This window comes from Felis catus, chromosome D3, assembly GCF_018350175.1.
Source record: "Felis catus isolate Fca126 chromosome D3, F.catus_Fca126_mat1.0, whole genome shotgun sequence".
In the NCBI taxonomy this organism is placed as follows: Eukaryota; Metazoa; Chordata; class Mammalia; order Carnivora; family Felidae; genus Felis; species Felis catus.
The window spans coordinates 18,619,870-18,644,938 of NC_058379.1; the positions used below are offsets into that span (position 1 = coordinate 18,619,870).

General features: G+C 51.9%; 1 long non-coding RNA gene across 2 annotated transcripts in view; it reads left to right on the forward strand.

Annotated features, from left to right (window-relative positions):
- Positions 1-18,604, forward strand: part of LOC111557281 — a 38,703-nt gene extending 20,099 nt beyond the window's left edge. Inside the window, exons 4-6 of one of the 2 annotated variants that reach the window (XR_002737220.2) lie at positions 524-576; positions 5,171-5,304; positions 17,438-18,604. This is a non-coding gene — a long non-coding RNA (uncharacterized LOC111557281). The remainder of the gene's footprint in view (positions 1-523; positions 577-5,170; positions 5,305-17,437) is intronic. The other variant, XR_002737221.2, reaches the window with a different exon arrangement.
- The last annotated feature ends 6,465 nt before the right edge of the window (positions 18,605-25,069 follow it).

Below are 25,069 nucleotides of genomic sequence, written 5' to 3' on the forward strand. Positions count from 1 at the left end.
AGGCAGCAGGATGGGCTGCCTCCCGACTGGTAAGCAAATCCCCTGCTGAGCAGGTCATATTTTATCCGGGCTGCCACCTGCCAGCTCATTTGCTTACAGATACAGGTGCTTCATCAGGGAGGAATTAGCGATTACTTAGCCCAGAGACCCTGGCAGACGGAAGGGCAAGCCAGGGCCATAGCTGGGGTGGGAAGTCAGAAGCCTATCTGTGAGGTCTCTATCTCCTCCCAGGCCACTTAGCTGTGCTCTGGAACCAAAGGGTAGGAGCTAGGATAGAAGAAAGGACCTCTCTGCTTTGGGGAAAACTGACCTCCCACTCCCAACCTATATCTTACCAGTTCTCCAAGGGTGGGTGCCAGTAGCCCCATTCCCTGCAGCCTTCCCAGATCCTCCACACCTGCCAAAAATAACAAGATAGTAAGTCTAACGGTCCCACGATGTTTATTGGTGCCTAGGACTCTATACGCATTGCCTCATTTAATCCAAATCAACTAATACGGCATTTTTAAATCTCCATTTACAGATGAAGAAATAATCTCAGAAAGATTAACCAGTTTGCTCAGAGTCATGCAGTAGGTGAGTTACAGAATTTAGCCTTCTCTGATTTCAGACCTCTTCTCCTAACCAGAACTCCTTGTCTCCCCCAGGCTGTTCCCCAAACCCTGTACCTCACTTGCTGAATTTTGTTCACTTGTTTCTTTATTTACTTATTTTTTAAATAATTTTTAATCTCAGAACAATTTTAGACTTACAGAAAGATTACACAGATAAAACAAAGATTTCCCACATGCCCCACACCCAGTTTCCCCCGTTATTAACATCTTACATTTGTCACAATTAATGAACTCATATTGATACATTATTATTAACTAAACCCCATTCTTCATTCTGATTTCTTTGGTTTCTACCTAACGTCCTTTTTCTGCTCTAGGATCCCACCCAGGATACCCCACTGCATACAGTGGTCACTTCTTAGTGTCCTCTTGGCTGCGACAGTTTCTTGGATTGTCCTTGTTTTTGATGACTTTGACAATGTTAAGGAGTACTGTTCGGGAATTTTGTAGAATGTAACTCAACTGGGATTTGTCTGATATTTTTCTCTTAATTGGACTGAGGTTATGTGTTTTAAGAAGCCACGGAGGTGAAGAGCCACTCTCATCCCATCAGGGGCACATACTATGAGTTTGAGATATCACTATCAAGCTTAATGTTGATCACGTGGCTGGTGTAGTGTTTGCCCGGCTTCTCCACTTTCCCCTTCTTTGCATATTGTATTTTTAGACTGAAACACTGGGGAGTTATGCTCCCCCTCCTCGAAGGCAGAGGATCTACATAAATTATTTGGAATTCTTCTGCACAGATTTGTATATTCTCCCTTTTGTTTATCGGTCCAGTCATTTATTAATAACGGTATGGGCTCGTTGGTATTTATTTTATACTTCGGCTTATAATCCAATACTACTCTGTTTTTTTAAGTGACACTTGGTTCTTTTTTCCTTGGTGTATCAGCATTTCCCCAATTCTATTCTGAGACAATCTCATTCCATGGGATTTTAACAGGCAATCCTCTTAAAATAGGTTCTAGAGACAAGTCATTTGGGGTAATAGTGGTTGAAAAGGGTTGAAAAGAGATCTTGACTGTAGGACTTGTCAGATCTTTTAATGTGCCAATAATGTGAGTAGTGAATCACCCAGAGGGGGATCTAATAGGCAACATTTCCCACATTTCTTTTCCTGACACCCTGGGGTAGGGTGGGGAAGACACAGATGAGAAAATAATCTAACTATGTATCTCATCTTCCCCTGGAGACCAGAAGTTCTTAAAAGCAAAGATGATGCTTTATCCTCATCTTTATCTCTAGAAATTAGCACTGAGGAGGTGCTAAGGGAATGTTGTTGGATAATGGAAGGATGGATGATGAACAGATGGATAGATGGGTGGATAGGTGGGTGAGATGAGTCCGAAGGATTTGTAGTTGGTAGATGGATCTATGAGCAGATTGGTAGGTGTATTGGTAGGTGGATGGATGAATGGATAGATGGATGAGCAGGCTGATAGGTGGATTGGTAGGTGGATGGATGGACAAGTAGGTTGGTAGGTGGGTGGGTGAATAGGTGGGTGGATGGATGGATAGATGAATGGATGGGTGGATAGATGAATGGATGGATGGATAGACGGATGGATGGATAGATGAATGGATGGGTGGGTGGATGGTTGGATGGATGGATGGATGAGCAGGTTGGTAGATGGATGGGTGAATAGGTGGGTGAGTGGGTGGGTAGGTGGGTGAAGGGATGGATGGATAGATGGATAGACAGATGAGCAGGTTGGTAGTTGGATTGGTAGGTGGGTGGATGGATGGTTGAATGGATGGATGGATGGATGGGTGGATGGATGAGAAGGTTGGTGGGTAGATGAGTGAATAGGTGGGAAGATGGATGGATAGATGATGAATGGATGGATGGATGGATGGATGGATGAGCAGGTTGGTAGGTGGATGGGTGAATAGGTGGGTGAGTGGGTGGGTAGGTGGGTGAATGGATGGATGGATGGATGGATGGACAGATAGATGAGCAGGTTGGTAGTTGGATTGGTAGGTGGGTGGATGGATGGATGAATGGAAGAGAAGAGTGGTGGTGGATGAGTGAATAGGTGGATGGATGGATGGATGGATGGATGAGTGGGTTGGTAGGTGGATGAGTGAATAGGTGGGAGGATGGATGGATAGATGATGCATGGATGGATGAGCAGGTTGGTAGGTGGATGAATGAATAGGTGGATGGATGGATGGATGCATGCATGCATAGGTGAGATGGATACATGGATAGATGAACAGACAGAAGGAGAAGAAACACCAGGCCTTGACTCCCTTCTTTCTGTAAGCTGGGCATTTGCCCATGAGGAAAAAGCCTCTGCCTCGACTAGTAGCGGAATAACTTTGAAATCAGACAACAAAGGTGCAAGTCCTGGCCTTGTCACCAGCTGTGTGATCTTGGACAAGTCTTTTAGACTCTTCGAGTCTCAGGTTATTCATCTGTCATAAGGGACTAGTTACTATATCTCAGGATTGCCAAGAGCCTTAGATGAGCTAATACATGTCAAGTCAGCTCATTAGATGCCAATTTCCTTCCTTCCTTCTTCTCTTCTTGTCCTGTGGAAGAATCCAGTGCCCTGATGCCCCCTCTGGAGGTGGGAGAGCAGAGCCTCTGCTTGTAGGGTGGGAGTTTTTTGGGGTCCACGGATAGGTTTTACTGTGTTCTGGAACCCCTTGAATAATACACAAAACTGTGTGTGTGCAGATGAACTTTTTTCTGGGTAGGGAGTCCATAGCTTCTAGCAAATGCCCAAAGGGGTCCATGACCCCCAAAAAGCCAAAGACTCTGAGGGCTGGGTCTTGACTCCTGTCACATGCTGCCCCAGACCCAGCCTTCAGGCCCAGTCCTCAGGCCATCCACCAGGCTCACTAGTCATCGGACCCCAGTCCGGTTCTTCCTCTGCCACAGGGAGAGAGATGGGCAGACCTGGATCTCAGGAGGGTGCAGGCCAGGATCTGGACTGCTGCCAGGGAATCCAGGCCCAAATATGTATGGAGACCTCCTGAGGGGCCCCACACGTCATCTCCTTCAATCATCCGCAAGCCCTGGGACAGAAGAGCTGTTACCATTCCCATTTTAGAGATGTGGAAACAGAGGTCCCGAGACGGGAGGGGAAGGGCACACACAGAGCTAGCGGCAGTGCAGGGGTTCGGATCCAGTGCTAGTTGATTACGGAGTCCATGCTCTTTCCACGGTGTCGCAGGGGACCGAGGCAGTCCCTGGGGGTGCAAAGGTGGGAACAGGGCTGCAATATACCCTTGTCCAGCTGTACTCTACCCACAGGCACCTGGTTGAGGTGGTGGGATTGGAGGTCAAATGTATCTGAAATTCAGCTTGATGTCCACTAGCTGAGGCTTATACCAAGAGCCTTCAAGAGCCTAGAGAAAATGCAGCCTTTTGGTAATTGTTGTACCCAAAAGAGTGATTTTTCCTAATTGGTCTGCCCGAATGGGATGCCTTTTCCTAATGTCAACAAAGCCTCCACATAGGCTTCCTGAACTCTCAGTGGAAGCACATTTTAAAAGGCAAGCACAGGGGCCCCCAGGTGGCTCAATCGATCAGTTAAGCGTCCAACTCTTGGTTTCAGCTCGAGTCATGATCTCATGGTTCATGAGTTTGAGCCCTGCATCGGGCTCTGCACTGACAGTGTGGAGCCTGCTTGGGATTCTCTCTCTTTCTCTGCCCCTCCCTCACTCCCGCTGTCTCTGTCTCTCTCAAAATAAATAAATAAACTTAAAAAAAAAATCAAAGGCAAGCACATTGGCAGGGGCTGAGAACCCAGCTTCTAAGATGACACTTTCCAGGTAGGGTCCCCAGGGCTCTACGTGCCAGGAACAGCCAGCCCAGCTTCAGCAGGTGAGAGACGGTTCCTGACATTCTCCCAGAGAAGCTGGGGCCAGCGAGGAGGGGAGATGGGACTTCATTCAGTCTGCTCAGCTGCCCTAGAACATCCCCTCCTACCCCACTTAGCCCCTCTCTTCCCCCACCCCCCACCTTCTGAAATCCAGGTGTGGAAGGCAGGGCCCCGTCTGTGGTCATTCCCTGAGCCACCTGGATCTCAAAACTAGTACTGTCTTTCTAGGGAAGGGTGGGCAGGCCCTCCTGATCTCCCAGAATGACTCCCTCCTCTGGCATCTCCCAGGAGCTATGGCTGCTCCTCCCACTGGCTGGATGGCCGCTTGTAAGGAATGATCCACCCGGGTCTTTCAGCCCCGTTTCCACTCCCCTTCCTATGCTCCCCCTCCCTGCCACCGCCTCTGGCCTGATTAATTCCCCCCAATCCGCCATGCCACAAGGACTAATCGGGCTCGTGCTCTGCTAATTGGCACACGAGAGACCTGACAAATGGCTCTGTTTGTGGGATTCCCAGGCTGGGCTAGGTTAACCTGGCACGCCCAAGCCACCCCAGGTTTGCCCCTGAGATACGTGAGCTGGAGCCCTGGGTGGGAGGGGAACGCAGAGGACCCAGGACAGAGGGAGGTGCCCACTATAACCCTCGGATTAACCCAGCCCTGCCACTGCCTGGCTGTGTGACTTAGACTAGGTTGTCTCCCTCTCTGACCTTGGCATTCAGGCTCCTGCTCTGTCTGCACCGGGCCTCATCTCCAAACTCAGCTCTCAGGTGTGCTGGCCCTTCCTCTCCATCCGGCCTGCTGACCACAGAAGCTTAGTCCCAGCTGTCTGGAGAGAAATCTGTCTGCATGATAGGTGCGTGTATGTGCCTAATTATCACTTTCACTGATACATAGTGTATTGATATTGACATGTGGCACACAATTTTAAAATAATAGCAAAATATACACTTGTCTTTACTGTAAATTCCTAGAACGAATTGATCCTCGTAAAACGCTTTTCATTGATTTTTGCCAAACTCTGGCATCAATAGCCAGCCTATAGTCGGACGTGTTGAACAAAGGGTAGCTCAGCCTTGAATCTCGGGTGCTATTTTCACGTAAGTGCGAGTGGGCAGGCTGAAAGTGGGACAGTGAAGGTGGACATCAAAACTTCACTCCCGTGTCGGTGACGTGAGCAACTTCTTCGCTCAATTGCCTAATGGTTTCTGAATACTGGAAGAATATCTCTTCAGTTTCTTTGCGCTATTCCCAGCTCGTGCCTATAAACAGAACACACTTTTTTTCATCTGCGTTAACATTGTCTCCATTACTTCCTGTCCTTTTTAAGTTTATTTATTTATTTTGAGAGAGTGTGTGCGCGCGCGCGTGAGTGGGGGAGGGGCAGAGAAAGAGAGAGGGGATTCGGAGCAGCCTCCACACTGTCAACACGGAGCCCACGCCAGGCTCAAGCCCACAGACCTTGAGATCACGACCTGAGCTGAGGTGGGACGATCAACTGACTAAGCCACTTCCTAAGGGTAGACGAGCAACCAACCTACGGCTAAGTTAAGGCCCCATTCATAACACTTGCCATTTATCAATTATCTGCCGACGGTCAGATACTGTGATTTCAAACCTACCAACATGTTGGTGAACGTGGGCTTGGGGAGAGACGCACAGATTCCACTGTATAGCATTTCCGTTATAAAGATGCAATAGGGAAAAATAACTTCAAGTGCATACAAGTAGCACAATGTAGTTAAAGCATTAAGGGGGCACCTGAGTGGCTCAGTCGGTCGTGTGTCCAATTCTTGATTTCAGCTCAGGTCATGATACCACAGTTGTGAGACTGAGCCCCACGTCAGGCTCTGTGCTGACCATGGAACCTGCTTAAGATCCTCTCTCTGTCTCTCTCTCTCTCTCTCTCCCTTTGTCCTTCTCCCCCACTCATGCACGCTCTCTCTCCCCCTCTCTAAAATTAAAAAAAAAAAGAAAAGAAATGATGAGTTTTGAGTATTTACTAGTTATAATCTGATTGACTTAGCTGTAAGTTTATATAATTTAAATGTCAGTAATCACTGTGTGTTGTGTAAAAAAAAAAAAAAAAGTGGCTGAACTTTGTCCCTGGTTCCTGAGAGGAAGACTGAATCCTTGGACTTTCTGAAGTGATGGGGAGAATGTGTTATTTGTGAGCCCCTGGGATCACACCGGAGTTGATGCTAAGAGATGGGGTGACTCAGGATGGGGCCGGTCACCAGAAAAGACCGACCATGTGATTAGAAGGCTGGGGCTTTCAGGACCTCTTCTCCAAAGGGGCAGGGGGAGGCCTGGAGATTGAGCTCAATCACATGGCCAATGATTCAATCAACCCTGCCCAGGTAACGGGACCCCCATAAAAACTCTGGACGCTGCAGCTCAGTACAGCTTCCTGGTTGCTAAACACATTGATGCGCCAGGAGGGTGTTGAGCCCAGATTCCATGGGGAGAGGGCGCGGAAGCTCCGAGTTTGGGGCCCTCCCGGACCTCACCCTTCCTTAGGCTGATCCTGATTTTATCCTTTATAATAAAATTGTAATCTTGAGTATAGTGCTTTTCTGAGCTCTGTCTACCATCTGCTCCAGCAAAGTCTCAACGCTGAAGGGAGTTTCGAGACTCCCCGAATCTGCACCCATTTGGTCGTGACCTTGCGGTCTTGTTGGGATACATGCCCCTTCATCCATCGGGTCTGACGCTAACTCCGGGCGGTGGAGCGTCAGACCTGGGTTGGATTACGAAGCACCAGTTGGTGTCAGAAATACTGTTTTGACAACTGGCTCGCACGGCTTCTAACAATTGAACGATTGGTTCCTAGTTCCACTCCTGGGCCTTCGTTTATGTCATTCCTTCTGGCTAAAGGCTCTCCCTCCGCTCATGTTCATTCCGGGGTTCATTCACTTACTGACCAAGTCTTTCTTGAGGGCACGCTCCGTGCCAAGCACTGGACTAGGTGCCTGGGGTAGAGAAGAAGATAGACATCGCCTGCAGCGGGTACAATTAATGCCCTGCTCAGATCCCCCTAGGGTCGCTTTGGCCATTTCTATGTGCCCCTCCACCAGCTTCTGTGTGCTTTCCTTCCACTTGCCTACGTTTGTGACTCCTTTAGAGAACTATCCTCCAGCTGCCGGAGCCACTTTGCTGGCACGTGCAGAGAGCCAGGGGGTTAGAACCCCCTCACCCCCGGGCTGGGGCGGTTCTTAGTCAATGGCTGGCAGTGGGTGAAGGGCCAGCTCCCTTGACTCAGGTCCCGATAACTGTGTGGTGTAACTCACACTCCCAAGCTCCTGTGTGAGATCGGGCTGAAGCCACCCTCCATGGGGCTTTGCCTAAGATGGCACCCTCCTTGGCTTTCTCCTGTCCCCTGTCCTGCTCCCCCCACTCCCTTACTCATCTCCCGAGGGATCACTTCCTTAAACAATCCCTTGCATGCCAATCCTTGTCCCAGGGTCCAACCCAAGACCTGCCCTATGGAGCTTATAGTCTAGTGGGGAGACAGGCATTATTCACAGAGTCCTAAAAACACGAATTTCTTCATCAGTGAATATCAGTGCTTTGAAGGGAAGCAACAGAGTCAGAAACAGAGTCTCTGAGAGCTGTTACAGGGACATGCCCCATCAGAGTGATCAGGGAAGGCTCCCTGGAGGAAGTAGTGCTTCTTGTAGGATGAAGTCTGAAGGATAAAGGGGAGCTTAGCAGGGTGAAGGAGACAAGGGGGAGGGAGGAACTTTTGCAGGTAGCTGGCATAGCAGGTGCAAAGGCCCTGTGGCAGGGGAGAGAGATCACTGTAGCTAGAGCTACAGTGAACGTAGAGGAATTGATAAGGGCAGAACTGTGCAGCTTGGTGGTACAAGTGGAGATGTGGGTTCATTTTCTTTCTTTCTTTTTAGTGTTTATTTTGAGAGAAAGCAAGAAAGCATGAGTGGAGGAGGAGTAGCGAGGGAGAAAGAGAGAATCCCAAGCAGGCTCTGTGCTGTCAGCACAGGTTCCTTGTCTAAAAGGAGTGGAAACACATCTAAATGTCAAGTAGAGGGCTGACCTGAGAGATTTAAATTTTGAATTTTTTCACGCTTTGAAGTGCAAAGATTCTTTGACCCCTCAGGAATTTGCCCTATGAATAAGGCCACTTTCTTGTACAAGGATGTTCACTACAGTGCTGTGGAGGATACAAAATGAAACACAGAACCTACTATAACATCCATCAAGAAAGGACAGGTTTGGGGGCACCTGGCTGGCTCAGTTGGTGGAGCGTGTGACTCTTGATCTCAGGGTTGTGAGTTCGAGCCCCATGTTGGGTGTAGAGACTACTTAAAAATAAAATCTTAAAAAAAAGAACAGGTTTAATAAATTTGGTTCATCCCTTCAGTGGACCCTCATACAGCCTTTAAAAAGTATGAGGGAGGGGCACCTTGGTGGCTCAGTCAGTTAAGTTTCCGACTTCAGCTCAGGTCACGATCTCGTGGTTCGTGAGTTCGAGCCCCGCATTAGGCTCTGTACTGACAGCTCGGAGCCTGGAGCCTGCTTCGGATTCTGTGTCTCCCTCTCTCTCTGCCCCTCCCCTACTAGCGCTCTGTCTCTCTCTCTCTTAAAAATAAAATAAACATTTTAAAAAATTTTTTAAAAAGGGTAACTGCCCTGGTGCTTGGAACATAGTAGATAGTCACTAAATATTAGTTGAGTGATTTCATGAATGAATACATTGTTGCTTCTGCAGAGAAGAATTGAACTTAGGAGAGGGTTTTGCTTGTTTCCTTTTCAGTCTCATGTTCTTCCAGGAGGATTAGTTTTCTACTTGCTGGTGGGTTTTTTTTTACTGTAATTGTTTCGCTTTCTGGCAATGTGATTTCCGCACAACGAAATTCACTGACGATAAGCGTGCAACTGGGTGAGTGTACAAAAGTATACAAATGCATATAACTTGGGGGCGCCTGCGTGGCTCAGTCCGTTGAGCGTCCGACTCTTGATTTCAGCTCAGGTCATGCTCACAGGGCCGTGGGATCGAGCCCCACATTGGGCTCTGCACTGAGTGTGGAACTTTCTTGGGATTCTCTCTCTCTTTCTCTCTCTCTCTCTCTCTCTCTCTCTCTTTCTCCCTCTACCCTTCCCCCGCTCGTGTGCATGCATGCGCGCACTCTCTCTCTCAAAAAAAAAAAAATGCATACAATTTGTATATAAATGAATATAGTCATGTAAGCGACACCACAATCAAGATACGGAACATTTCCATCACCCCCAGAATTTCCCTCTTGCTCCTTTGTGCTCCATTCCCATCCTTACACTTTGGCATACCCCCGGCCACCCTCCATCTGCTTTCTGTCGCTACCCTTTTGCCTTTTCTGGAATTTCATACACGTCACACAATACCTAGTCTTTTGAGTCTGGCTGTAAAGGTGGAGGGGGAGTTTAGCCAGGTAAAGGGGTCGGGGGGGTGGGGGGTTGGTGGGTAAGGGAAGAAGCTTTGCAGGCAGATGGCATAGCAGGTGCAAACATACAGTGGCTGGGTTTGGTGTTGAGGTTCAGGCATGTTGCTTGTGTCAGGGCTTCATTCCTTTCTATCGCTGAGGAGTACTCCAAGGTACGAGTGGACCACAGTTCGTCTGATCACTCACCAGGTCATGCTCCTCACATACCTGTTCACATACCCGCTCACACGGCCCTGCCTCCACCGCCCTGGTAGAAAGCCGGGAGAAAGTTGGGCAGAGAGCCAGACAGAGGGCCTTGGCTGAGGACGCTCTTGGTTGGGGCCCCAGCTTCTCTGGGTCTGGAGAAGGAAGCCAGGATGGTTCCTTCCAGGGCTACCAAGCATCCCCCCCATGCTCCCAGGAATGACTTCATGAGGTCCTTATACCACCCTGAGTGGGATGGGCCTCCCCATTTTGGAAATTGGGCAAGGGCAGCTCAGAGAGGACAAGGGCTTGCCGGAGATCACACAGCTCAGAGAAGGTGCAAGCTGGGACTTCACCTCCTGCCCTGGCCATCTCCTACCGAGGTGCTTGAAGGTCCTGCAAAAAACAGAGGGGGGGGGGGGAAGAAAGCCCTGGACACACTGAAGCCACTGAGAATGTCTGAACGGCCCCAGGCCAAGTCATCCCGTTCCTCCTTCTGGGAACCAGGTGGGGAGCAGGAAACATTGCTGCTTCTCTAGACTGTCTGCTGTGTCCCTCTCTCCGTTCCCCCCCCCCCCGCCATGAGCTCGCCTGAACCACTCCAGCTGTCACCTGACTGAAGAGGAGAGAAACAATTGAGGGGTCTCTATGGAGCAGGCAGGGTGGAAGGCTAGACCCCAGGGCTAGGAGGAAGGGGATAGTCACCTGCCACACTGAGAGCTGTTCTTTCTACCCTACCTGCCTGTTTACACTCCCTGCCCCCTCCCTCCTAATAAGCCGGTAATAATAATCCATTTTTTTAAACCCCCACAGTCCCCAGTTCTGGGCTCAGGGATGCGAGATAGCAGCCTCTGGCTGTCCATAAATGTGAGAGACAGATGTTGCCAACATCTGGAGATCAGGAAGGCTCAGTCCTGACTGGGGCTGGGAACAGTGCCCAGCTGGGTGGAGTGCTCCAGGGGGGAGGGGACCCCAACCTGTCAGTCGTCTGGCCAGGGGCCACTTGCACCGCAAAGGAGGGCCCCTAGGCCCTGGGCAGGGCTCCCAGGCTTAGAGGCCCTCTGGAGGGGAAGCTGGGCGGGTGCTGCCTGCAGGGAGGGGACTTCAAAGGCTCCCTAATCCCCGGTGACATTTTCAGACACAGGAGTTTGCTTTTTTATGCTGCGGATCAAAGCCCAGAGCTTTATAAATAACCCTCATAAAAGCCAAGGAGCTTGTAAAGTTAAACAATAAGTCACAAACAGTGCAAGCATTCGGGGGCAGGACAGAGGCTGGGGGAGTTGGGCCTCTACCCCTTCTCTGCCACCGGATGGCCACCCACCTCCACCCTGTGGGGGGCAAGGCCCTGTGGGAGATCAGCAGGGGCCTGGGTTGGATTTGGAGTTTCCTCTCCAGGCTCTGCCAGCCCCCAGTAGCCATCCTAGAGCTGGCTGGCCATTCATTCATTAAACCATTTCTCCTTCCTTCCTTCCTTCCCTTAGTCAATCAACAAACGTTTCCTGATCATCTCCATACAAGGCCCCTGGCCAAGGAGCATAAGCTTTGACATTACCAGGATTTAGATCACAGCGCTGTAACTTCCAAGCTGGGTGCCTTCCAAAAGCGCCACCGCACCTTTCTGAGCCTCGGTTTCCTTATCTGTAAAATGGAGAGACATTTTGAACCTGTCCTAAGACAGTTGCTGGGAGGCCTTGGTGGGCATGGCACCTGGTAAGGGCTTAAAACCTTTCCTGGGTGATTATTACTGTTAACCAGACAGCAAAAAACCTCATCAGTGGTCTCTACAGGGGGCTTCTTTTCTTTGTCTCCTACTCCCCCCCCAAATTACTTCCCCTTCTGCCCCCATGCCATGCGGCCCCAGCTGGGAGGGAGTTTTGATTGATCTTGTCTGTGTAGTCAGATGGGCCACAGTAGGTGCTCAGTAAATGACCATAGATACTTGCAGCCCTTCTCCCAGTGGAAATTTCCATCGGGAGATCTGAGCATCTGCGTGGAGGGGGAAAGAAGGACAGGATTGGCAGATGGTGAGGGTCCCTCAAAGCAGCACACTGGGAGCTGATGCCTGGGCCCTCCCTTGGGTGAGGAAGCCCAGTCTGGGACAGACTATGCCCGCATGGATCCCCCCCCCCCCCCCCCCGCCCATCCTGGGGTCTTGCCTAAGCACGCACAGCAGCTCCAGGATGACAGTTCCATTTCGTAGATGAGAAAACTATGGCCCAAGGTGGTGAAGGCCTTCACCTGAGGTCACCCAGCTCACTTGTGCCAGGACTGGAATTCGAACACAGGCCCTGCGTGATTCCAGATCAGCCTTTTCTGCTGCTCCCGTAGGCGCCAAAGGTGAACAGCCCAAAGCCGGCTTCTCCCCAGCAGCACCTACCTGACCAGGGCCATTCTGGAGAAAGCAAATGAGCTCCCCGAGCTGAGAGCCTGGCTTTACATCTGTGCAGCTGCCATTATGGGGGATTCAAATTTAGCTGTCGCCACTCAAGCTGCCAGCTTCCTGGTTCTCTGCAAAGAGGGGTGGAGGTTGGGAACCAGGAGAGGTGGGCATGTGTTGTAGTCGGTTCGGGCTGCTGTTAACAAAATGCCAGGGCTTTGGAGGCTTATCAACAACAGAAATTTGTTTCTCACAGTTTTGGAGGCTTGATGTCGGATGTCAGGGAGGCAGCAGGGTGGGGTGAGAGCTGTCTTTAGGGTCGCTGACTTCTCACTTGTCCTCACATGACTGTTGGGGTGAGGGAGCTCTTGGGGGTCTCTTTTTTTTTTTTTTTTGAGAGTGAGAGAGAGAACAGGGAAGGGGCAGAGAGAGGAGGGAGATAGAGAGAGAGAGAGAGAATCCCAAGCAGGCTCTGCACTCCCCAGCAAGGGGCTCAAATTCAGGAACCACGAGATCTTGACCTGAGCGGAAATCAAGAGTCAGACGCTTAACCGACTGAGCCACCCAGGGGCCCCTTGGGGCTTCTTTTATAAGGGCAGGGAGCTCATTACCAAAGGCTCTGCCTTCAGGACCTTGTCATCTCCCAAAGTCCCCACGTCCCAATGCTGTGACCTTGGGCATTAGGTTTTCAACATATGGCTTTTTAGGGGGAGACATGCACTCAAGCCATAGAAGCATGTCAGGGAGTTCTGTTAACTGGTTCCCTCATTCAGTTATTCAGTGAGTGAGTCAGTCATCAGACAAACATTTATTAGCCCCTGCCACGTGCCCAGGCCCCATGCTGGATGCCAGATCTGCGGTGCAAACCAGATAATCCAGGTGCCTGCCCCCACGGAACTAACAGTGAGGAAGGCGAGATCAAAGGAGAGGCTAGGGGGAGCGCAGAAGTGAGACTCACCCCATATGTGGAGGAGGGGCAGTGAGAGGGCTTCCTGGTGGAGGTGTCAATTGAGGTGGGACCCAAACATGAGGAGAAGTTAGCCTGGAAAGGGGGCGGGGAAGGGCATTTCAGGCAGAGTGAAGAGCCTGGGAAAAATGACAAGGGACACAGAAGGGACCTCCCCCACCAAACTCCTTTGTTCTGTTTCAAGGTCAGAATCCTCTGAGCAGAGCAGGGCAACAGCTCACTTCCAGAATCCCCCCACGCCCATCCCCACATAGGTAGTATTCCCGTTATGACACCTGAGGCAAGGGAGGCTCAGAGAGGTTGAGTAACTCCCTCAAGGCCACACAGCAAAGACACTTTGGATCTGGACCAGCTTGGTGGATGTGGGCATCAGGGACCCTCCCAGAGCCTCCAAGGTTTACAAACTGTGCCCCCCAGCAAATCACCTCCCCTCACTGAGTCTCCGTTTCCTTATCTGCAACATGAGACCCAAGCGCAGTCCCCCCGCACCTCCTCCCCCACCTGTTACAGCCACATCTCTCGCTGACCTCATTAGGACAGTTGGCCTGGAAGCAGCAGTCCCTGGTGGAAGGTCGGCCAAAAACCCTGTCCCAACTAGGCCAGCCGCGACGGGATCCCCCTGTGGGCATCTGGCCCAATTGACACCCCCGTCCCCCGCCCCCCCCCCCCCCCCCCCCCCGGGAGCTGTGCCAGCTTCTCTATGATCATTTGACAATCCAAGAAACACTCTTCTGGAGCCCCTGTGAGCCAGCCTCAGGACTCAGCTCCTCTGTGGCCAGAGGACGAGGTTCCAACCCTAGTCCGGGCTTCTCTCCCTGACAGGCTCATGCTGGGTGCCTCCCATAGATGGCTTCGCTTGATTCCCAAAGCACCCGGCGAGGTCAGTATCTATGTCCCCTCCTTCTGGATGGGTCCCAGGACAAAGCGACAAAGCGGGGGAGGGGACCACCCACAGAGCCCTCAGCGTGCAGGAGGCAGCCTTTGAGGGGCTCCCTGGGGTCCCGGACCCCGGTTCCCCCATCTGGAAAACGAGGATGGTGAGGGCCATCTTGTGGGTAAGGCATTGGCTTCAGTTTCCCCGTCTGTAAAATGGTGTGGATCTGACGCGCCCGGGATCGTGTAAGAATCAACCACCAAATAATAACAACAGTGCATGATTATTGAGCACCTGCTGTGTGTCAGGTACTTTTTAGGGACGCTGAGTGATTAACTCTTTCAATCTTCGCAGCAGAGGAGGTATCTCCTGCTATTATCCCCATGACGCAGTCGAGCAAACAGAGGCCCCGAGAGGTTAAGAAACTCACCCAAACACAGGTAAAGGCCTTAGCACAATAAAGGTTAGCTTTTATTTCTGTGCCACTCCCTTTAGCATCCAAAGAACCCCTTGCCACCCTCCCCCACCCTTCCTGTGCCTTCCACCTCCTTCTAGGCAGCGACAGAGGGTGTCATTCATGGGATCACCTGCGGGACAGAGGCGCAAATGCTTTCCCCTTGACTAAAGTTAGACAGCAGAAGGAACTTCCCAACCATGGGGGCTGCGAGGAGAGGAGCGCGTTCCCCACGGTCAAGGCCAAGAGATGCCGAGATGAAAACGTGAACTAAGACAGCAATAGGGACAGGTGGCCCCTCCGAGTTCCTTCCAGCCTTGGGATTCCAGAGGCAGGACAGCAGTGGGGCCCACGTGGAGCTGTCTCTCTTGGTTGTTTCTTTCTGAGGTTGGGGATGCCAGGCTATTGTCTGGCACTGGGGGAGGGGGAGTGCCTCAGGGACAGGATCCTGGGACTGGTGAGAACATCCCTTCCCCACCCTGCGCACGCCAGCCCCCCAGAGCAGCTGGGCAGCATTTCTGCTGTCTGCGGGCTCATTTATCATTCCGAGGGGGGCATTGCCGCCGTGAGGTCCCCCGGGACAGCTCTGCCATGGCCCCATCTGATTGAAATCCAGGCCCAGTGCACACTCGGCCCAGGGAAGTGGCTGCCCAGAACCCGAAATAAATAATACCACAGGCAGGAGGCACAAATCTGCCGCTAATTACGGCATATCCTGATTAAATGGGGTGCATAAATAAATATTTCAGCTTGGAAGATGAATCAGCCAGGAAGATCGCCACACCAGCCGTACTCTGAGCCTCAGCTTCTTCCCCACGGGGGCAGACAAAGACAGAGCCTTGGCCCACTTGCCATGTGACTCGGGATCCGTCCCCACATCCCCCAGCTTGGCCTCAGTTTCCATATCCATCAAGTGGGGTGTCAGTGACCACCCCGCAGTCAAGCCCACAGATCTGGAGGGAGAATCGGAAAGGGCATTTGGGGTTGGCTGGGCTTTGACAGAGTCAAGGAGGCAGTGATTATAAATCGTAAAGAACAAAGAATTCGGAGCCAGGCGGTCTTGGGTTTGAATCCCAGCTCTGGGACCATCCCTGTGCCTCGGTTTCTCCTTCTGTAAATCGGGTGGATGTGACCAGTTGATGAACGCTCAGAGCCACACCTAGCACACAATTAGTAACCACTCTCGGGATTAGGAACACCACACGCTTGAATCCTGGCAGTTACTGTCATTAAACGTGGAGGTCCCCAGAAGACCCAGCCCCAGGCAAGGTCCACACTCTTCACACCTGCTTCAAGGCCCTGCCTAGAGACGTCTGTGCCTGTCTTCACAGATGCCACCTACTCATTTCCGAGAGGCAGAGCGATAATAGAATCGGGGTCCCAGGGGAGGGGAGGAGGAGGGAGACTCATCCTGGAAAAGTTTAAATCAATTAACTCCCTTCCAGAAAACAGGCTGAGAAATGTAATGGAGAAGTAATGACTTTTCTCCACAGGATTAAATGACACAGACCAGGGCCCATCGAGGAATCGGGAAGGCGGGCACAGGAGCCCTGTCTGTGACTGCCTGTGTGGCCTTGAGCGAGTCTCGTTGTCTTCCCTGAGCCTTAGTTTCCCTATCTGTACAAGGGGAGGGCTTGGGCCGGCGAGGGAATGGCTAATAGAAGGCCTGCCTCCTGTCCCTGTCCCCACCCTTGCCCGAGCAGACATTGCTAATCAATTGCAGCACTGTTCTCTTTGAGCCTGCAGGGAGTGGCAAAGCCAATCCAAGCCAGAGCTCCAGGCTTTCCCTCCGGATGGGCCAGGGTTGGCGTATACGCACCAGACTAGGTTCAGATGGTCTGCAAGCTCTCCTGTAGCACTAGGGTAATATTCACGATGGTGTTCTTACCGCTCTGGTAGACTCAGGGTCCATCATACCACTGACAGCAAAGGTTAACATTGACTTGAGTGTTAGCTGGGGGCCAGGCACTCTTCTTTATATATTTATATGTGTGTTTGCACACGTATATATATGTATATTGTATATACATTTATTTATTTTAAATGTTTATTTGTGAGAGGGAGAGAAAGCATGCTTTTGAGCAGGGGAGGGGCAGAGAGAGAGAGAGAGAGAGAGAGGAGAGAGAGGGAGACAGGGGATCTGAAGCAGGCTCTGTGCTGAGGAGAGAGGAACCCGATGTGGGACTCAAACTCACAAACTGTGAGATCATGAACTGAATAGAAGCTGGACCCTTAACCAACTGAACCACCCAGGTGCCTATATTTATATTTATATTTATATTTATTATATATATATTTTAATTTTTTTTAACGTTTATTTATTTTTGAGACAGAGAGAGACAGAGCATGGACGGGAGAGGGTCAGAGAGAGGGAGACACAGAATCGGAAACAGGCTCCAGGCTCCGAGCCATCAGCCCAGAGCCTGATGTGGGGCTCGAACTCACGGACCGTGAGATCATGACCTGAGCCGAAGTCGGACGCTTAACCGACTGAGCCACCCTGGCGCCCCATATATTTTTTTTAAAGTAGGCTCCATGCCCAGCGTGGGGCTTGAACACACAGCCCTGAGATCAGAAGTTGCAGGCTCCACCGACTGAGCCAACCAGGTGCCCCTATGCTTTCATATATTACCTCACTGAAACCTCATAACCATCAGGCAAGGCAGTCACCTATGATTACCATGCTTATTCCGCAGAGGAGCATGGCCCACCGCCCCACAGCTGCTACACCGCGTCAAGATTTGAACTCGTGCTCGTCTTCCCCGAAACAGTCCAGGTCGGGCAACGTGACCCTTTTCTTTTCTCCTAATTGGAAGTCTGGGGAAGGGAGTCGCCACGTCTCCACGCGAAGCTCTGTGCCACGTGCATCACACACGTCGTCGGTTTGGAACCGAGGTTCTCCTCCTTTTCCAGATGGGGAAACTGAAGCTCGGGGGGACGATGGGAACTGCCCAAGGCGTGTGACCGATCATTGGTGGGGTGAGGTGACGCTGTTCATTTCCCTCCTGCCCCTCTCCCTGCAGGAACGGTGCCCATTTATCCTGGAACTCTGGTGCCCAGCCCAGGCTGGGCACACAGGAATAGTAGAATGAATGAATGAATGAATGAATGAGGCAGCTATACTAGAGGAGTGCCAGGGTTAGAGTATACCCCACCCCTTCCATTACTAGCCCTCAGACCCCTAAGTTGACTCCCTATCCCTGTCCCTTACTGACCCACCTGCCTGGCTGGATGACCTCTCACCTCTGCCCGTGGCTCCAGATGACCCTGGGGGCTTCTGGTCGGGGCCTAAATCCATCATTCCTGACTGGTCTGTTCCAGCCCTGCCTCCTCCCATCCATCTTCTCACTGCAGCTAGAGAGAAGGGGGTGGTGCTGGGGGGCAGGGGGAGGGTCCCACTCCAGAAAACTCTTGGACCTGCTGAAGTCCTCTCCAGTGCCCACCTCCGCCACCTCCCACGCAGTCACTCCCTCCCTGCAGAGCGTTTGGTCAAATACCTTGGAACCCAACATATAAGACCGCCAAAGGCAGAGGGCTCTAGCTGGAGGGTGCAGGACGTGAAGGAGTCCTGCCTGGTGCCCCACCCGCCCCTTTGCGTCCAAGTAGCCCCCAGGGTGGAGCACCCCCACCCCCACCGAGAACCTCCAGGAAGCCATGGAGAACGACTCCATCCTGGGGACCAGGAGACCTGGGTTTCATTTCCAGTCCAGCTACTGGCTCACTGTGTAACCTGGAGTTACACCGTCTCTCTCAAACTCAGTTTCCCCATCTACAACACGAGAGGGTTGAACTCAGTTTTCAGGCTTTTATGACTGGAACACTGGAAAACTTTTGTTCAAATTAAATCACATGCTGAACTCCGATATGGTCGTGCTGTAGTTGAAGTGGGTGGGGCAGAGGGGGGAGTGTGGACCCCGGAGTTCTCTCTGCACCTCCCCCCAAAAAAAACTAGTAGTCCCTGACATATCTTCCTAAAACCGTAAGGTTCCTAGAAAGATTTTGAAAATATAAGAATAGATATTTTTTCGATCGTTTTATTATGAAGCATTTCAAACAGACAGCAAAGTCGAAAGACATTTACAGTGAACACATAAATATCCACTAGTTGGGTTCTACCATTAATATTTTACTGTACTTGCTTTATTAAATACGGGTCCCCTCTCAGCTCTGTAAAATTCCGTGACTTGGAGAGGACTGTACTGGTGGCTATGTGTTTGGGGGAGAGGAGGGGGAGGGAGGTGTTCTGAGTCCTTCCTGGGAAGTCCTGTGAATCTGTAACAGCAACACAGCAGCTGTAACAAACAGACCCTGGCGTCGTAATGGTGCAACTCAGCAAACGTTCAGTTCTCATATAACAGTCCAAAGCTCGTGCTGTTGGTCAACAAGTGGGCAACTTTCCTCCACCAGTGATTTAGGGCCCCAGGCTCCATCCCTCTTTTGGCCCTGCTCCGCCCTGGAAAGGTCCATCGTCTGCCTCGGGGCAGAAGAGAAAACTGTATACAAGAGGCATAATCACTTCCTACACTTGGCTTGCTCACATTTCACTGGCAAAAGCTACTCGTTCAGCCATGCCTGAAAATGTAGCCCTGAGCTTCATCCTCCCGCTGGGCTCTGCTTCCCAGCATCCACTCCACTCCGTGGAAGGAGGTATGAGTTTCAGCCAGTGAGTTGGCTGTCTGTGCCATACGGTGGGGCTAGAAGCACCCCCAAACCCATCCTAAGTCATCCTCGCCGTCCCCTTGTCCCCATCCCTTTGTATCCCAGGCCGGATAGAGAAGGTCTAGTCGGCTCTCTAGAGGAGTTTACCTTTGTTCAATAAACACGTATTGACATCTTACCATAGACCTGGGCTCTGTACCAAGCATTGACCATACAAAGATGAACAGGACTAGGTCCCTGTCCGTAAGAACCTTCCAGGAAATGGAATGGCTAACTCTTTCCTCTGAAACCCTTCCTTTCCCGAGAGAAGTCCCATGAGATCTTCCATTTTATGAGGGTGGGTAGATCTGATATTGGAACACTGGAGGAAGGATCTGATTTGAGAAATCTTTCCAAGGCACCTTCTGCGCGCCCAGAACATTGAGCTCATTTGTTCTTCTTCGCTCTTGCGAAGGCACTTTCCCCATACTGCATGAAGGGAAGGAAGGCCAAGGCTCAGGGTGGTAAAGTGACTTGCCTAAGGTCACACAGCTAGCAGTGGAGCTGGGATATGAGCCCAAGCATCACTTCCTAGTCCCCTGGGGTCTTTTTCTGCCTCATCTAGGTGTCTGCTGGGATCTATAGTAGAAGAGAAACACAAGAGGGCCAGCTTCCCGGCACAGACCCAAAGCTGTTTCTTCCCCCCTACGCCCAGGAAGTTCGTGCTGTTATTCTTGCATTTCAGAAAACAGGAAGCCAAGGCTCAGAGAGGTGAAGTGACTTAGTGAAAGTTACACAGCCAGTTTGGTTTCATGTCCTGATCTATTTGACCCGATTGGGGCACGTCTTGACAAATGGGTGGTTTTTATGGCTAAACATAGAGGCAGTGGGATTGTTCCTTGTCACGGGGGTGGTTCAATAGGCAAAGGACTGCTTTTTCTATTAACAATGGCGTGAACTTATTTTGAGGCAAGGGAATGGCATCTCGGAGCAATATAATGGTTTACAAAACAGCTGCAGACAGCTTAGCAGATCCCCTCCCTGCTGGATCCCCGCCAGGAAGGGGCTCTGGGGCAAGGGTGGAGGCACCTTTCTGGAGCTCTCTGGGTCTGAGCCGGGGTGGGGCTATGGGAGGGAGCCCAAGGCCACCGGGCAGGAAGCAGGCACCTGGCCTATCGACAACGTGAGGCCCAATCAATGCTATCTCCCCAGGCCATGCCTGGCCAGACATTGATTTCTGCCGCTGTTGTTAACTCCCTGTTTATGTAACGCCTGAACTTTGCACAACTGAACCGTTTCATGTGCAGAAGAGAGCCCGTTGCCATGAAAACCAGGCTACACATGACAGCCGGGATGCGGCGGTATCCCTGTTTTATTGGCCTGCACTGAATGTATTTTAACCTTGATAAGTCAATAACTTTTTGTACAAAAGGAGATCTGCCAGGCGGGGTTGGGAGGGCCTGGTGGCCTTTCCAGGCCAGAGGGGGGGCGGGGCGGGCTGTGTTTAATCCCCTGGAAATCTCCCTGCCACTCAGAGCCTGGGAGGACCAGGCCCAGCTGGTCAGAAGAGCAGAGATCGACCTTGCGGGGGGTCGTGGGGGATCTCGTCCACATCCGGTCGCTGCTTCCTGTTTGTTCAGGCCTCCGGCTAAGGCAGAAACCTATCACACAGACCCATCAGGGTTCGAATCCCGGTGCCGCCCACCCAGGAGCTCTCTGCCACCTCCAGCAAGACCGCTGACGCCAGCCTCAGGGTCCACGTCTCTAACACAAGCCAGCGGTTCCCCTTCATGGGCTTTGCTGCGAGGTTTACAGATCATGTATGAAAAGTACCTGGGGCAGTGCCTGGTCCGTAGTGGGGAATTATTACTATTGTTGTCACTTTGTTTTACAATAATAATCATTGATTCTGTGTACAGAGTCCATTAGACTTTTGGAAATGTTATATCTGTTTTCTCATTGTAGTCCTTCCTTGAGATAGGCAGGGCCAGGGTAGGTAGAGTCCCAACTCTCAGTTGAGCCCAGGGAAGCTGCCTGACTTGTCTAGAGGGGTCACATGATAAGATGGTGGTGCTGATTGAAGGAACAAAACCCGGGACTCCCAATCCAGTGCTCTTTCAACACTCCCCCTTCATAGGAATAGCCCCTGCGCTGCTTGTTCCCCAACAGCTAACCCCAGACTCGGCAGACGTCACTAATCGATGGCAGCACAGCCCTCTTTCCCTCCTGAGCCTGGGTGAGGAGGCCTCAGAATCCTCCTCAACACACAGCTGGCGTGTGAGATGAGCCTCAAATGAAACCGTATGCCCCGAGAGGGCTCTGGGTTCAAGTCCCACCTCGGGCCCAAACCTGCTGCATGACTTTGAGCACGGGCCTTCCCTCTCCGGGGTTTAACGGTTCCCAGATTCTCTTGGGTTCTGCCAGGTGGAAGGGACCCCACCACCTTCTGGCTGCTCTCCCAACTCCCCAGGCATCTTGAACCTTCCCCAATTCTGTCAGCAAAATAACGACATAGAACCTACTCTGTGCAAGTGATTATGCAACGTGCTGGCGATCCAGTACCGATGATGACAAAGAGTCCTCCCCACCACCTCCCCAGAGCTGACAATCTAGACTGGGAGACAGAAGAGAAACAAGTCAACCCACAAGGGCCCAGGGAGTTGCCGACAGTAATCAGCGCTGGGGAGGGAAAGCGAAGGAGGGTGCTGTCGGGGAATAATGCAGATGGGGTGGTCAGGAAGTGCTTCTCTGCAGATGTGACATTTGAGCTGAGACCTAAAGTATGATAATGCAAAGAGCAGAAGGAAGAGTGTTCCAGGCGGAGGGCACAGCTTGGGCAAAGGCCTCAGTGGAAACAGTTTGGCACCTGCAAACAATCAAGGGGACGCCAAGGTGGCCAGAGGGGAGCACGGCAGGGGCCAGTCCCCAGGGCTCCCTGGGCCTCCTCAGCCCCCCTCTTCTGGGCTCCTGGCCCCATCTCCCTGGCCTGCCCTAGAGAGAGACTCTAGGTACTTGGGGGGCAGGGCTGGGTGAATAACAAGGTTACACGTGCTTCTTCGTCTTTCCCCTTTTCTCCAGGAGGAGCATAAAGAGCTCTTTCTTTTCTGCTTATTAATAGCTCTGATTAAATTATCTCTGAAAAACCTACATGGTGTGCACCAATGGGGGCTCGGCTCCCTCCAGGCTCTGGCCTAGATTATGGCAACAAGGGCAGGTGAGGCAGGTGGGGGCTGGGGAGGGAGGCTGGGGCAGGCCTTCTCCCCCCACCAGGACAAAGGCTCAGTCTCTGCCTCCCCCGCCTCCCTCCCCAGCCCAGCTCAGCCTCTGAACCCCCTCCACTCTTGGGACACTCACAGCCCCCTCAGTTGGGGCACTGGACCTTTGCATTGGCATTACCCTCTGCCAGGATGACTCTTCCCTCGCCCCTCTCCTTGGTTACCTCCTACCCATTTTTTAGGGGCTGCTGAGCAGCCTTTTCACCAGCACCAGCCCACTGGCTGGGTCAGGTGCCTGCTCTATGCTTCTCCCTCCTGTTACCCTGGATGATAAGTGCTAGCTGTCTTATCTGTCCCTTCCCCCCCCCCCCCCATGAAACCTGAGCCCCACAAGGTCAAGGACTGTGTTTAGATTACTGCTGAATCCCTAGTGGCTGGCACAGAGCAGGTACTTGGGAAATTTTGAATGAATGAATGAATGAATGAGCAGAGTGAAAGAGGGAACAGGCATGACTAACCTTACATATATAAGAAAGTGGGAACAAAAGTTCCAGGCTCCGGTCTCCTTGAGCAGTACCTACGTGGCAATTAACCCCATTTCCCGGTTGGGGAAAACCGAGGCACAGAGCAGATGAGCCACATGGCTATTAACCTGAAGAGTCAGGATTCAGATCCAGCCAGTGTGATGCCACTCCCTCCTCCTCTCCCTGCTTCTCCACTACAAGAGAACAAAACAAAACCTGGGCCACATTTATTCATTGGTTCAGAGATGGACTCAACAACACTTTACTGAGCACCGACTGCATACCAGGCCTGTGCTGGGGTGAAAGCAGTTCAAATGCAGCTCCTGCCCTCACAGAGCCCTCAGGTTGGCGGGGAAGACCGTCAAATAATTGGGGGTACATCTAGGAAGGGGGGAGCGCTCCAGCCTGGAGGGCAGTAGTCAGGGAAGGCTTCCCGGAAAGGGGGCACCCTAGCTGAAGTCTGAAGGAGGAGCAAAAGTCACCTACCTGGAGGGAGGATACTCTAGGTGGAAGGGCCAGAATGGGTAAAGACCTGGAAGTTAGCCACCTGAGAGGCTGTGCAGGTATTGCAGCAAGGCTGGGATACGGTGAGGGCTGAGGTGCTGGCTGTCCCACAACCCCTTCAGGGCCTCTTGAACCCCTGGCTGGAGCCGGCATTCAAGCGCTGGCCCGCCTGGTGGTTCTGTGGACCGTAGCAAATCTATCTTGACACTGTCTCCATTCACATAATGCAGAGTTATTGCACGTGACCAATAGCAAGGGAAGGCTGGATCAAAGCTGGGAACTGGAGGGCCAGGGGACACTGACGGGAGGGCCTGACCTCAGGGAGGTAGGCACTGTGAGTATGGGAGGGTGTAAGTGAAGACCTGAGGTTGAGCATCTGTGAGGCCGTCCACCTGCCTGGAGGGGCAGGAGAGGAACCTGGAAGACTGAGCTCTCCGCCTACACACCTGCCCTCCAGCCCACCGCTGCCTGAAATCCCACCATTAGCACATCATGGGCTCACGGACCTTCGGAGATGGAGGGGTCTTTTGAGAACTTCTAACCCCTGGCTACAGGGCGTACATTGGAACCACAGTGGGACCTTTGGGGGCTACTGAGTCAGGGAGGGGTGCCAGCTCAAGGGAGTCCGATTGGTAGGGCTCAGTTGTAAGCTCCACCCTCCATTTTACAACAGAGGAAACTGAGGTCCAGAGGAGGAGAGGAAACTTGCCCTCAAGGCCACAGCCAGTCAATTAGTGGCCGGTATGGGGTGCAATAAATCAAGTTCGAGGGCTCCGGTGTTCAGGACCTGGTTCTGTCATTGTGTGACCTTGTGCAAGTCACATGGCCTTCCCGGCCGTAAGATGTGGATCACAATCGAAGAGACCTCACGGGGTTGCTATGAAGGTAAGAGGAGATAGGAAGTGATATAAACAGCACTGAGCACACAGCCTGCACGTAGTAGGTATCAAGTCATGGTAACCTACTATGGAAAAAAATCCCAAACTTTGGAAAATAAATGGTGTGGCCCCATAGCCTTTTTCTGCACTTCCTCTCTTTTTTCCCAGGTTTGGTTTGTTTGTTTGTTTGGTTGGTTGGTTGGTTTTTGTCCCTCTCCCTGCACCTGGCTTGAGTCCTGCACCGTGTTCTCCCCACCTGTCCACACCCCAGGTCCACCCAATGTGTTGCCCAGGCAACCTGCCCAGGTGTCACTGGAAGCTCTGGCAGCTGGCCCCTGGAACAGCTTGAGCAGAAGCGGCTGCGGGTTGGGTCACGTTCCCAGGTAAATCCCCACCCCCACTCCAACTCCACGAGGGTTGGGTGGGTCAGCCCTCGAGAACTAGAGCAGGGCACCGGAGCCAGGAGCTACTGGGAATGGCACTCGCAGCAGCCGCGAGGACCTGAAATAGGGCCAGCTCCTGCCCTAGATAAGGCGGCAGGTGGCCTACTTGGTCGGACCCTGGAGCTC